This window comes from Taudactylus pleione, unplaced genomic scaffold (assembly GCF_031769625.1).
Source record: "Taudactylus pleione unplaced genomic scaffold, aTauple2 ptg000848l, whole genome shotgun sequence".
Taxonomy (NCBI): domain Eukaryota; kingdom Metazoa; phylum Chordata; class Amphibia; order Anura; family Myobatrachidae; genus Taudactylus; species Taudactylus pleione.
Window position 1 is genome coordinate 246,933 of NW_028285250.1, and position 12,165 is coordinate 259,097.

Genomic DNA, 12,165 nt, shown 5'->3' on the forward strand with positions numbered 1-12,165 from the left:
TCTACTCTACCACCGTCTATACCCCACTGTCTTGAACTCCAGTGTCCCCTAGTGGATGAAGGAGAAATCCCAACAGCCGGCATCCTGAACAAAGGTAGGCGGGGACCTGTAAGGTGTTGGCCACTGGGAGGGGGGGGTTACTTTTAGTGACCCTAGGGCAGTGATGGCGAACCTTTTAGAGACCGAGTGCCCAAACTGCAACCCAAAACCCACTTATTTATCACAAAGTGCCAACACGGCAATTTAACCTGCATACTGAGGTTTTCCCCATAGTTATCCCCCCAGTTCATGTTCTACAATATAGTTATGCCCCAAATCATATTATGCTCCATAGTTCATGTTCTGCAATATAGTTATAATATATTATGCCCCATAGACATATATACAGCTCCATCCCTAGATAACAGACACACACACCCCACTCATCGCGCCACAGCCCCCGCACCATTCCTCCGACCCGCGCTCACCAAATTGAATTGAAGACCCATAACCAGGGGCGCCGAGAGGGGGGGGGGAGCGGGTACAAATTACCGGGGCCCGGGCTTCCTGAGGGGCCCGGCGGGGGCCCCGGTACGGCACCGCTACCCCTCCCTCACAGCAACCCAGCACACAGCGTGTGCTGAGCTGCAGTGGAGACTGCTCGTGGCTGCTGAGCAGCAGCCACAGCAGTCTCCTAAGCCTGTGGGGGGGAGCTATCACACTGATCGTGCCCCTCTGGCTTTGAGCAGGGCTGAGGGGGCCCAGAGCGCCCCCCTCCCCAGTGTGCCCCCCTCCCCAGCGCCGCAAATCTTTTTTTTTTTTCGGGAAGGGGGCGTGGCCACGCCTCCCACGATTAGGCCACGCCCCCTATTACCCGGGCCCAGAGCGGCTCTCAGCGGGCCTGCCCATAACCCAAGATCACCAACCTGATCCGGAGACAGATGTCACCTCCTGTGCTGCTTCCCTCAGCCTATGCTGTGTAGAGTGCTGGCTGGATGTCTTTAGGTGCACGGAGGGGATCAGCCCGGCCCCGCGCTGGGCTGTGCTGTGCTGAGGCGACGGCGCGTGCCCATAGAGAGGGCTCTTAGTGCCCCCTCTGGCACTCGTGCCATAGGTTTGCCACCACTGCTCTAGGGGGACATTAGGGTTAGGCACCCCCCCGGGGAGGGTTAGGCTATGGGGAGGGGGACATTAGGGTTAGGCACCCCACCGGGGAGGGTTAGGCTACAGGGAGGGGGAGTTAGGGTTAGGCACCCCACCGGGGAGGGTTAGGTCTAGGAAGCGGGAAGGGGGGGTTAGGGTTAAGCAGCCCCGAGGGGAGGTTAGGGTTAGGCACCACCAAGGGAGAGTTTAGGTTTAGGCACCACTAAGGAAGGGTTGGGAGGAGAGAGGAGTAGGGTTAGGCTACTTACCACCCCTGTCGGCATCTTGCTTCTTCAGGCTTGCGGCGTCGGGATATGAACTGGCAGCTATTCAGCTGCCGTGATTTCATACCCAACCCATCCAAACTGCTCATCTCTAATATAGAGGATAGTTAGCTCTATCATTATAACTGTAATCTCCATAATGTGAGTATTATTTGGTACTAACGTGGTCCTAACACTAGGGAGGATCAAACCTGTAACAGATAACTTGGGTCTCTATGAGGCAGGGTCTTGGTTTTGGATGAAAGAGTCAATGAAACATATAAATGGCAAATAGATTAAATTAAAATGACCTAACAAAATATATTAGTACAATTATAGAAATAGTATGTCTAACCAAGAAATTCTGATTATTTAGATCATCATCTGACGGGTTCTGGCAAGGAGATCTGCAGAGAGTCAATTCCCACCTGTAGGACGTCAGATGCTTCTGGAGAAGTGGTGAAGTTAGGGCTACAGATAACTGGAGGGAGCTGTAGAGTGGAGGCAGATAGGATCTGCAGAGTATCAGTTCCCACCTGTAGGATTTTAGATGCTTCTGTCGCAGTGGCGTAGTAAGTGTCAGGAATCCGGGTTTTGTTTGTGGGCACAGGAACTGGGACCACTGGGCTGTATGAATGAGACAGATATGAGTGATGACTGTGTAGTGGTGCTTAACTGTAAACAGTAGTGAAGTTCTTTATATGTATGACTGAACTGGAACTGGAAGGTGACCAGACTGGAACCAGTATACTGGATGCCAGACTGGGACCGGCTAACGCACACTGGACCAGACTGTGGGAACACCGGAACGGGACCGGACTGCTGCAACACCAGAACGGGACCGGACTGCTGGAACACCAGAATGGGATTGGACTGCTGGAACACCAGAAAGGGACCGAACTGCTGGAACACCAAAACGGGACCGGACTGCTGGAACACTGGAACAGGACCGGGTTTCTGGAACACCAGAATGGGACCGTACTGCAGGAACACCGGAACGGGACCAGACTGCTGGAAAACCGGAGCAAGACCAGACTGCTGTAACAGGACCGGACTGCTGAAACACTGGAACCCTGGAATGGGACTGAACTGCTGGAACCAGAGGTGAAGCAAGGTGCTGGGCCATGATTATGCAATTCACTGCGAATTGCATCACCGCCCCACCCGCTGCGTGGGTGTATGTATGGGGATGTGGGGGGATGCAAAGGGGTGGCGGCCAGCTGGGAGATATGCCTACTTTTCCGAGGGGGCTGGGAGCGCCACCCAATTTTCAGGAGACCTGGTCATCCCGAGAAAGTAGGCTTGTATGAATCAGACTGGGACTGGTATTTGCAGGAAGCAGTAGTGCTGCAGAGCTGATAAATGCTGGAAGCAGGAGTAACCAGACTGGGACTGGTATTTGCTGGAAGTAGTAGTGCTGCAAAGCTGATAAATGCTGGAAGCAGGAGTAACCAGACTGGGACCGGTATTTGCTGGAAGCAGTAATGCTGCAGAGCTGATAAATGCTGGAAGCAGGAGTAACCAGACTGGGACTGGTATTTGCTGGAAGCAGTAATGCTGCAGAGCTGATAAATGCTGGAAGCAGGAGTACCCAGACTGGGACTGGTATTTGCTGGAAGCAGGAGTAACAAGACTTGGACCGGTATTTGCTGGAAGCAGTAATGCTGCAGAGCTGATAAATGCTGGAAGCAGGAGTTACCAGACTGGGACTGGTATTTGCTGGAAGCAGGAGTAACAAGACTTGGACTGGTATTTGCTGGAAGCAGGAGTAACAAGACTTGGACTGGTATTTGCTGGAAGCAGTAATGCTGCAGAGCTGATAAATGCTGGAAGCAGGAGTTACCAGACTGGGACTGGTATTTGCTGGAAGCAGTAGTGCTGCAAAGCTGATAAATGCTGGAAGCAGGAGTAACCAGACTGGGACTGGTATTTGCTGGAAGCAGTAATGCTGCAGAGCTGATAAATGCTGGAAGCAGGAGTACCCAGACTGGGACTGGTATTTGCTGGAAGCAGGAGTAACAAGACTTGGACTGGTATTTGCTGGAAGCAGTAATGCTGCAGAGCTGATAAATGCTGGAAGCAGGAGTTACCAGACTGGGACTGGTATTTGCTGGAAGCAGGAGTAACAAGACTTGGACTGGTATTTGCTGGAAGCAGGAGTAACAAGACTTGGACTGGTATTTGCTGGAAGCAGTAATGCTGCAGAGCTGATAAATGCTGGAAGCAGGAGTTACCAGACTGGGACTGGTATTTGCTGGAAGCAGTAGTGCTGCAAAGCTGATAAATGCTGGAAGCAGGAGTAACCAGACTTGGACTGGTATTTGCTGGAAGCAGTAATGCTGCAGAGCTGATAAATGCTGGAAGCAGGAGTTACCAGACTGGGACTGGTATTTGCTGGAAGCAGGAGTAACAAGACTTGGACTGGTATTTGCTGGAAGCAGGAGTAACAAGACTTGGACTGGTATTTGCTGGAAGCAGTAATGCTGCAGAGCTGATAAATGCTAGAAGCAGGAGTTACCAGACTGGGACTGGTATTTGCTGGAAGCAGTAGTGCTGCAAAGCTGATAAATGCTGGAAGCAGGAGTAACCAGACTGGGACTGGTATTTGCTGGAAGCAGTAATGCTGCAGAGCTGATAAATGCTGGAAGCAGGAGTAACAAGACTTGGACTGGTATTTGCTGGAAGCAGGAGTAACAAGACTTGGACTGGTATTTGCTGGAAGCAGGAGTAACAAGACTTGGACTGGTATTTGCTGGAAGCAGTAATGCTGCAGAGCTGATAAATGCTGGAAGCAGGAGTACCCAGACTGGGACTGGTATTTGCTGGAAGCAGGAGTAACAAGACTTGGACTGGTATTTGCTGGAAGCAGTAATGCTGCAGAGCTGATAAATGCTGGAAGCAGGAGTAACCAGACTGGGACTGGTATTTGCTGGAAGCAGGAGTAACAAGACTGGGGCTGGTATTTGCTGGAAGCAGTAGTGCTGCAGAGTTGATAAATGCTGGAAGCAGGAGTAACCAGACTGGGACTGGTATTTGCTGGAAGCAGTAGTGCTGCAGAGTTGATAAATGCTGGAAGCAGGAGTAACCAGACTGGGACTGGTATTTGCTGGAAGCAGTAGTGCTGCAGAGCTGATAAATGCTGGAAGCAGGAGTAACCAGACTGGGACTGGTAAGAAAAACTGGAGTGGTTCACAAGCGCTGTTAGAATCAATTTATGTAGAGGACCCTTGACTTCCTCTGTAGTGGATTTCTGAAATATTTCAACAAATTAAAGGAAAACAGTGATATATGAACGTAAAACAAGAGATATGGTAAGAACTTACCTTTGTTATCTCTGTTTCTACGAAGTCCATAGGGTCCACAGGGTTGACCTTGGGGTATAGCTGGATCTGGATCCACGGGCACCACGCAGTTAAAGCTTTGCTGCTCCCAGGATGCACTTGGGTCCGTCCTCCGCTATACCCCGCCACCGACCACAGGCACCTCAGTTGGTAAGCAGCTAAGGCCGAAGGAGGAGACTAAACAGAGAGAAGGAAGACTGGAACACACAAGAAACCATACTCACAGAAATGGGAGACGGAAAACCGGTGACCAGCCACATAGCCCATATGAAGCCAGGTGCTTCAGGGCGGGCTCCCTGTGGACCCTATGGACTTCGTAGAAACAGAGATAACAAAGGTAAGTTCTTACCATATCTCTTGTTTTCTACTTCAGGGTCCATAGGGGGTCCACAGGGTTGACCTTGGGGATGTCCCAAAGCAGTTCAACTAAGGGCGGGGATGCTCCCGTGCTGAAAGGAGCACCCGGCGCCCGAAGGATGCATCCTGAGAGGCGAAGGTGTCAAACGCATAGAACCTCAAAAACGTTTGAATTGAAGATGAAGTGGCCGCCTAACACAGCTGAACAGCGGAGGCGCCACGTCTAGCAGCCCAAGAGGGACCCACAGAACGAGTGGAATGAGCCTTAACAGAGGCTGGCACAGGTAAACCCTCCTGTGCATAAGCCTCACAAATAACGGAACGAAGCCAACGGGCTAACGTTTGCTTATTGGCAGGCCAACCCCTCTTGTAAAAACCGAAGAGGACAAACAATGAATCCGACTTCCTAACCGAAGCAGTCCGGTCCACATAAATTCTAAGTGCCCGGACTATATCTAAGGAAGCCTCACCAGCTGAAAGATCAGGTGACTGAAAAGCTGGCACAACAAGTTCCTGATTACTGTGGAACTTTGAGACCACTTTGGGCAAAAACTCAGGACGAGTGCGGAGCACCGCTCTGTCCTGGTGAAAAATCAGAAAAGGAGGGCGACAGAAAAGCGCCCCCAATTCTGACACCCTCCTGGCAGAAGCAATTGCCAGGAGAAAAATGGTCTTAAACGTCAGCCACTTGAGTTCCACCGACTCAAGCGGCTCAAAAGGAGGACCCTGCAAGACCCGTAGTACCACCGCCAAGTCCCAAGGAGCCACCGGAGGCACGAAGGGAGGCTGGATCCTGAGAACACCCTGGAAAAAGGTGTGAACATCTGGCAGTGTAGCAATCCGTCGTTGAAACCACACGGACAAAGCAGACACATGAACCTTCAGAGAGGCAAGGCGTAAGCCGAGGTCCAAACCTGATTGAAGGAACTCCAAGATTCTGGAAACCCGGAACACCTGAGGATCATAGCTTCTGGATTCACACCACCGAAAGTAAGTGTGCCACACCCTATGGTAAATCTGTGCGGAAGCAGGCTTGCGTGCCCTAAGCATGGTACCAATGACCGAACTGGAGAAACCCTGAGACCTTAAGACGGCTGTCTCAAGAGCCACGCCGTCAAAGACAGCCAACCCAGATCCGGGTAAAGGCAGGGCCCTTGAGACAATAGGTCCTGACGCTGAGGAAGAAGGTACGGAGCGTCGATGGAGAGGCACCTCAGATCGGAGTACCAAGGACGTCTGGGCCACACCGGAGCTACCAGCAGGAGCGTGCCGCCGTCCTGCTTGAATTTCCGCAGAAGCCAAGGAAGCAGGGATATCGGAGGAAACAGATACGCCAGGTGAAACATCCATTTCACCAACAGCGCGTCTACCAGACAGGCGCCTGCGTCTCTTGTCCTTGACCCGTAAACGGGCAACTTGTGATTGTGACGGGAGGCCATCAAGTCCAGCTCTGGCAGCCCCCACCTGTCCACGAGTAGCTGAAACACCTCTGGGTGAAGCGACCATTCCCCGGGATGCACGTCGTGACGGCTGAGGAAGTCCGCCTCCCAATTGAGGACTCCGGGAATGAAGACTGCCAGGAATGTGACACTCCGCCCAAGCAAGAATGCGAGACACCTCCGACATCGCTGCCCGACTGCGAGTTCCTCCTTGGTGGTTGATGTACGCCACCGTGGTGGCGTTGTCGGACTGCACCTGAACCGCCCTTCCGTGAAGAGCGGGGCCGGATGACTGCAGGGCCCTGTATACTGCCCGCAGTTCCAGAATGTTGATGGGAAGAAGAGCTTCTTTCGCGGACCAACGACCCTGAAGCGATAATGAGCCGGTCACTGCCCCCCAACCCCGAAGACTGGCATCCGTCGTGAGCAGGACCCAGTCCGGGATCCAAAAGGGGCACCCCTCGAGCAGATGAGCCGTCTGAAGCCACCAAGCCAAAGACTGCCGAACCTCCGGGGACAACACCAGCAACTGAGAGCGGATCCGGTGTGGTAACCCGTTCCATTCCGATAGAATCAGCCCCTGCAGGGGCCGGGAATGGAACTGGGCAAATTCCACCATGTCGAATGTCGACACCATGGACCCCAGAACTCTCATAGCTGAATGAACCGACAGGCGGCAACTGCTCAGGCAACTGTGTATCCGCAGCTGAAGGGAGGAGACCTTCTCCGGAGTCAGGAAGATCCTTTGCTGACGAGAATCCAGCAGGGCCCCCAAATGAACCATCCGCTGAGATGGAATCAGGGAGGACTTTTTCCAATTTATCAGCCACCCGTGCGCTTGCAGGCAAGCGATCGTCAGGTGGAGATGTTGAAGCAGTACCTCCGGGGAGCTCGCCAGCAACAGGAGGTCATCCAGATACGGCAGCAGCCGTACATTCTGGTTCCGCAGATGTGCGGCCATGACCGCCACAATCTTCGTGAACACCCGCTTGTGCCGTGGAGAGACCAAAGGGTAGCGCCCGGAACTGATAGTGGTGTTGAAGGATAGCGAACCTCAGATACCTCTGGTGCGAAGGTGCTATCGGAACATGAAGGTAAGCGTCCTGGATATCCAGGGACACCATGTAATCCCCCGGTTCCATCGCCAGAATGATGGAACGTAACGTTTCCATCCTGCACTTGGGAACTCTGAGGAATTTGTTCAGAGACTTCAAGTTGAGGATAGGGCGATGAGAACCATTGGGTTTCTGCACCAGAAACAGAGAAGAACAGTACCCCGTCCCTCGTTGTAATTGAGGAACGGGAACAATGACCCCTGCTTTCAGCAAGGACTCTATAGCTACCCGAGTCTGTAAGGTCTCGGGGTCGTATCCTGAGAAGGACTGGTGCAGAAAAACTGGCGGGGCGGTCTGTGCCGAAAAGACAGGGCGTACCCCTGGGAGACCACTTCTCGAACCCAGGCATCCATGGTGGTATCGTGCCAGCACTGGGCAAACAGAAGAAGTCGGCCACCCACTCTGGGGTCCCCCAGAGGGAGGCCCGTCCCATCAGGCAGAGGGTTTATCCTCCTGCTTGGAAGAAGGGCGCCTGGCACTCCAGGCCTGCTTCTTGGGCTTAGAAGCGGCCTTGGTCGCCGACTACCTCGGGAAGGACTGACCTTTTGCCTTGCCCTGTACCCGAAAGGCAGAGTTCCGTACCTTGGTAGGTGCAGAAGTCGAAGGGAGGAAGGCTGACTTAGACTTAGCCAGCGTATCCACAATTTTGTCCAAGTCTGGACCAAAAAGCAACTCCCCATTAAAAGGTAAGGCCTCCAGGCCCTTTTTGGAGTCCGCGTCAGTTCTCCAAGACCTCAGCCACAAGGACCGACGCGCCGACACAGCGGCAGCCGACACCCGAGAGGTCAGCAGGCTCGCGTCTAACGAAGCTTCCCCAATGTAGGAAGCCGCATCCCTCATTTGTCCTATCAACGCTTTCTGGATCTCCGGAGCATCTTCCGGAAAGGTATCCTCCAAAGCGTTGGCCCAGCTCTCGATGGCCTTAGCCACCCAAGAGATGGCCATGGACGGACGGGCCACCGCCCCCGAGAGAGAGTAAATAGACTTTAAACAAATCTCCACTTTCCTATCCGTGGGATCTTTCAGGGAGGAGATAGACCGCAGAGGCAGCGTAGCGCTTTTAATTAAGCGGGTAACGTGGGAATCCACCGCAGGCGGAGTTTCCCACTTCCTGCAATGAGCCTCAGGAAACGGATAGTTTGAAGCCAACCATTTCTGCGGTTGGAATCTCTTGCTGGGCAACTGCCAGGCCCCTGCCATATGATCCGTTAACTGGTCTGACAGGGGAAAAACCGTCGAAGTCACCTTAGCCTTTTTAAAGTTAGGGTACTTTGACCTGGGAGCCTGCACATCCTCCTCAATATGAAGGATGGCCCGCACCGCCCTAACCAACGCCGGCACATTAATGGAGGACTTAGCCTCCACCTCCTGGGCCCCGGCATCCGAGTCAGAGTCTTCATGGATCTTCCCGTCATCCGAAGACACATCCGTGTCCGTAAACTGAGCCGCCAGCGAAGCCGGAACGGGTCGCTTGGACGCCCGTGGGGGCAAATCACTGTGCAACATAGATTGAAAGGCCGATGACGAAGCCGCCAGGCTCTGAACAGAGCTGGAGAGGACATCCACCCAGGGAGGGGGCACCGTTTGAGGATACCCCTGAAACGGCACCATTGACTGCTGCGGCACTGTGGGAGATTGCACAAATACAGGCAAACCCGCATAAGGACTCACAGTCTGAGACCCGGGCGGAGACTGCACCAGACGCGTCACACCTGGGGAACGGGGGATGGTAGGCTGGGGCAATGCCCTAGAAGGGCCCGCAGTCGGGACCGCAAGCCGGTCCGCGATCGACGCCAGCACCTGCGTAAACATCGCCCACGGAGGATCCTGCGCCACCGGGGGTTTAGAGGGACCAGGCTCCAGCTGGCACCGCCCGCACAGACCGTCCTGAGACAAATCCGCCCCGTCGACCCCTGCCGAACAGCGACGGCAGGAAAACAACACAGGAGCCTCGGAGCGCTCATTCTCCTCATCAGACATGACACAAACTTTTTGCAATAAACGTGTATCACCGAAACGAGGTAAGGCGTACAACACCCACGCACTCCGAAGTATGCAACTCAAACAGCCCACAATCTGGTACTGAGTAGCACACTGCTGTATGTGACAGACCTCACAAATACGTTGATCTATAAAAGTGAGGTACACAGAAAGAAAACCCCTCCCCCACGCACCTGCGGGACGTAGGAGAAGGAAAGGGATAGGTAAAAAGCTGACAGTAAGTAGAAAAAGCACAGACAGCAGCACTAGCAATAGTCACATACCATGCAGAGAAGTATACTCACTGCACCTTCAGCTACAATCAACCTCCCAGATTCAGTGTCTGGGAGGGCTATAGCGCTGCGAACACTGTCCTGATCAGGGGAGAGGTACGCAGGGGGACCGGTCCACTGGAAGCCTGCCTGGGAGCTCTGCGTTGCTGCCTGGGAAGATGGCCGCCGGAGAGCTCTGAGGAGGAGTGGCCGAGAGAGCACAGCCCAGCGACGCCAGCACGCTTGAGAGAAGGCGCGGTGGGCTGAGGGGAGGAGCCGCTCAAGCAGGGAAGGCTGCCTCCCCTGCTAGTAATGGAATCCCAGGGACGCCGTTCCCTGCCGGCCTTACACCCTGGTGGTCCAGCGGTCACGCGGGGTATTCCTTTGCAGGGGGAGCCCGCCGCCGCTACTAGCGCCGCCGGTCTGTCCCCAGAGACCGGCGGCATAAAGACTGCATTTATACTTCCCCCGCACGCAGCGCTGACAGCGCTGCACGCGGCTTACCTGGCCCCTTGTGTCCGGCAGCAGTCTGTGGGAGGTCCCGGAGCCACGCTAGCACTGACTCCGGGGTCCTGCTGCGATCCCCGTATCAGTACCGGCGTCGCAGCGCCAGCGGGGCTTGTTGGAGCGGCAGCATGGACGTCCAGATGGAGAGTCTTATGCTGCCGCTCTGAAGATAGTAAAAAAAATAAAATAATAAAATCTTCTTTAAAAAAATTAAAATAAAGCTTAGGGGCTGCTTATGCAGCCTCACTGCGCCAGGGTGACCCGACTCCGGCCGGGCACCAGCTAAAACTGAGGTGCCTGTGGTCGGGGGCGGGGTATAGAGGAGGACGGACCCAAGTGCATCCTGGGAGCAGCAAAGCTTTAACTGCGTGGTGCCCATGGATCCAGATCCAGCTATACCCCAAGGTCAACCCTGTGGACCCCCTATGGACCCTGAAGTAGAAATAATTCCTTTTTCTCAATACTTCGTCTGCATCTCCAGACTCACTGCAAATCAATGGGATGCGTACATCAAAAGGTATCTTTAATCTTCTCTATATATACTGAGTATCATATGGCACCCCCAATGGTACGTGACTCACCGATTAATAAGCTGCTACATGCATAAAAAGGTTTCTTTTCAAACTGGATAACAGGTGTCAAGCTTATCCAGATGGATCAACGCAGTGGCGTATCTATAATGGGTGCAGGGTGTGCGGGGAATACGGGCCCCCGGGTCCAGGGGGGCTCACATCGCACACCCTGCACCCATAGACAATTATACTTACCTCTCCGCCGATTCCTGAACTGCTGCTCTGCAGCGCGGGACTGGCGCTGTAGAGCAGCAAACACTCACTGGAAAAATGGTGGTGGCAATTTTTCCATTGATCTGCGCATGCGCAGAAAAGATGTCGCCATTTTCCCAGAGACCCGCGCATGCGCTGTAGATTCTGGCATGAAGCCTGAATCTACAGCGCTCAGTGCCGCTGAGCCACTGTCAGAGAGGAGGGGGCCCAAACGGAGGCTGCACACGGGCCCCCTCCTCTCTTAAAACGCCCTTGGATCAACGTATCTCGCAACCACCGTAGAACCACGGTGGAAATTGGTCCAACACTCATATACCACCTACAAATGGTGAGTGCATTTTCAATTTCATTGAATATAACATATTTCATTTAACAATATCACACAATATTAGTTTTATATTTTTTTACATATTTCAGAATATACCGGGAACAAGATCAAAGCTATCTACAACACAGATCTCAAGATAGCGCTGGAACCATTCCATTTCTTCACAATTACTCTCTGGGGGCACTGTTGAAAGGCCCCTGTTGTTCCCAGCTGCACGTCTGGATCTATTGGATCTTACAAGGAATTTGGTGCTAGTCATACACATCTCTAAATATATATATTTATTGTATATACAGGTTTGGGGGCCATAAAATAGTACATACAGATGAGGGGGCATGTGGGTGATCTGATGGGCTTAAAAGGGGCACGTGGGAAACTCCGAGACCTTCTTCCTTTTTCCCCTTGGTCTGTACAGCAGCTGCTGATCTTTGCTAAGTATTGCACCCCTCCCTGTAGCTATTAGTACACCTCTTAATGTCCAGAGGGAAGGGCGATCCTGAAGCCATGGTTCCCCAGAGGTTTCCCCCACAGGGGGTTTTTCCTCTCCTGAGTGCTGAAGGATGACTCTTCGTGAGTCAGGAGGTTGCCCAAGTATGTGGCTGTTATGCCATTATGATCACCCATCAGTCACCGATCAATCACATGCAGGAACAGGG